At 37.3% G+C, this 2,881-nt stretch overlaps 1 non-coding gene across 1 annotated transcript; it reads right to left on the bottom strand.

Annotated features, from left to right (window-relative positions):
• TRNAE-UUC lies at positions 1 to 72 on the bottom strand. Its single transcript has one exon. It is a non-coding gene; the product is annotated as a tRNA-Glu (tRNA).
• Between the last annotated feature and the right edge of the window lie 2,809 nt (positions 73 to 2,881).

Genomic DNA, 2,881 nt, shown 5'->3' with positions numbered 1-2,881 from the left:
TTCCCATACCGGGAGTCGAACCCGGGCCGCCTGGGTGAAAACCAGGAATCCTAACCGCTAGACCATATGGGAAGTTATAAATTAGAGGACATATGCACAGTAAAGTACGTGATAGTCTGATAAAGGTAGTATCGCTGCACATATGAGCACATCTTAATAATGTGTTGCAATGGGAATCAGATTGTAACAGTATCTTTTTATAAGTAGAGCACATTCCCTTGAGATACTTTTTCCTTTAGGACTCTGATGACCCTTGTCTCTAGCGAGTGGCTGCAGACGAAGTTGTATCCCTGATATTGCATTTAAAGGTCAGTGTGCTGAATTAGTTTTGTCATTAGTATTGCTCGCTTCTGATTTACATTAGTACTGCATTCCAGTTGTTGCCCTCCTAAAACGATGTTTTATTTCTTCAACTTTCTTCACAAAGGAAGATCTTTATGGAAAAAATGTTATTTCCAGAATGTATTTACTACTGGCTTCACAACCAGCCCATTTTAGCAGAATTGTTAAAACTAAGCAAATGGAGTTATACCTTTCTCCTATTTAGTTACTTTGTTTTTACATTTATACAAATGTTTTCATTGCTTGTAGAATATAAACCAAAAAAATATTTTTCTTGCTTCAGCTAATCTGTTTCATTTTCTCATATCTCATGCTTTTTCAATTGATTATCAACTGTGGAATTTGAGTTTGAGTACCAGGTACTTTGATGATCATGCACTCATTTTTAACATTATCAGCACTGCTCGGGTATTATGAAAAACCTTTGAAAAACCGTAATGCTGAAGATAACGTAGATGGAATACTGTCTGATAATTAACTGCTTTACTGCTTGCATACAGCTGCATAATTTGCCCACATACACCATGTGGATGTCTTCTGTGGACTGGGTTGTAAGTGTCAGGAATCCCCTTTTTCATAGAATAGAACAATAAAGGCATAGGTTCATATATGGGACGTTTGTAAGCTAGCCATGCAACCCAAATATAGTCCACAAGTTATTTTACCTTAGAGGTTATTTTTTTGGGGGTGTATATTACTTGGGACATGATTTAATGGCTGTCTCTGCCCATCAGAGACATAGGCATCTCACCAGGGTGAATTTCCGATTTTCCATCTACTAGTTCAGGTTGCACTTGAATAGGGTTAGGGAAGGGTTCTGTTTCCCATGGATGGGAAAAATATTCCAGAAAATGATGACGCTTTGAGATACAAACCTTCTCCTCCAACATGTCCTATTTAAGTCACAAGCAAAGTTTAAATACTTAGATCTAGTAGTTCTGGTGCTTTTCATTTTGAGGAAATGCTAAAGTTCCATCAGAGCAGGCTCCATGGATGCCTGTTATGCCAAGCATAAATTGCCTTTCAGTAGGCTTAGCAAACAGAGTATAGAGACAGAGTTTTGAGGTGATCTGTATAGGACATTATGTTTACACCCTGTATTCTTTTTATGAGGAACCTCTGTGGCTATTCTTGTTGTGGGCTGTGCTTACTCAGGTACCTACAGAAAGGAGTATCATAACCAATGACAGGTCTGATGATGGCTGAGTACAATGGCTTGATGACTTCCCTGAATCTAGATGTTATACCCTTATTGGGTATATATCACATCATCAAATGAGCTATTTACTGAATACCTATTCGCTGAACTCTATCAAAAGCTTTACCCATTGAAAGATGTTTTAAGCAAAAGTTTTCCTAGGGAAATAACCAGTAGCCCAACCACCGATTGTCATAAAAATAAAATTTAAAACCCGATTAGGTGGGGGGCTATGCCCCCCAAACCTCCCTAACTAAATATACCAACAACGAGATTGCACTACAATGGGGAAAAGGGCAGATTCCCACTGTTTTTTCCCCAGGGAAATAATTTGCTAAAACAATCATTCGATAGATAGAGCGTTCGACAAATAGAGTTTGACGAATAGGTATTCACTAAATAGTTTGTTCAACAATGTGATTTAGACGCCCCCATTTATAAGTTGCATGACTAAGAAGGATTTTCTTACAACCTTAAGACACATAAAAGGCTCTTTTCCATACCAGGAATCGAACAAGGGCCACCTTGGTGAAAGCAGGAATACTAACCGCTGGACCATATGGGAAGTTATAAATTAGAGGACGTGTGCACAGTAAAGTACATGATAGTCTGATAAAGGTAGTATCGCTGCACATATGAGTAATGTGTTGCACTGGGAATCAGATTGTAACAGTATCTTTTTATAAGTAGAGCACATTCCCTTAAGATACTTTTTCCTTTAGGACTCTGATGACCCTTGTCTCTGGCGGGTGGCTGCAGACGAAGTTGTATCCCTGATATTGCATTTAAAGGTCAGTGTGCTGAATTAGTTTTGTCATTAGTATTGCTTGCTTCTGATTTACATTAGTACTGCATTCCAGTTGTTGCCCTCCTAAAATGATGTTTTATTTCTTCAACATTCTTCACAAAGGAAGATCTTTATGGAAAAAATGTTATTTCCAGAATGTATTTACTTCTGGCTTCACAACCAGCCTATTTTAGCAGAATTGTTAAAACTAAGCAAATGGAGTTATACCTTTCTCCTATTTAGTTACTTTGTTTTTACATTTATACAAATGTTTTCATTGCTTGTAGAATATAAACCAAAAAAATATTTTTCTTGCTTCAGCTAATCTGTTTCATTTTCTCATATCTCATGCTTTTTCAATTGATTGTCAACTGTGGAATTTGAGTTTGAGTACCAGGTACTTTGATGATCATGCACTCATTTTTAACATTATCAGCACTGCTTGGGTATTATGAAAAACCTTTGAAAAACCGTAATGCTGAAGATAACGTAGATGGAATACTGTCTGATAATTAACTGCTTTACTGCTTGCATACAGCTGCATAGTTTGCCCA

The sequence above is a fragment of the Protopterus annectens genome, chromosome 8.part0 (assembly GCF_019279795.1).
Source record: "Protopterus annectens isolate FY-2018-M chromosome 8.part0, PAN1.0, whole genome shotgun sequence".
Classification (NCBI taxonomy): Eukaryota; Metazoa; Chordata; order Ceratodontiformes; family Protopteridae; genus Protopterus; species Protopterus annectens.
The sequence above is the reverse complement of the archived record's forward strand: the minus strand, read 5'-3'. Positions and strand labels throughout refer to the sequence as shown.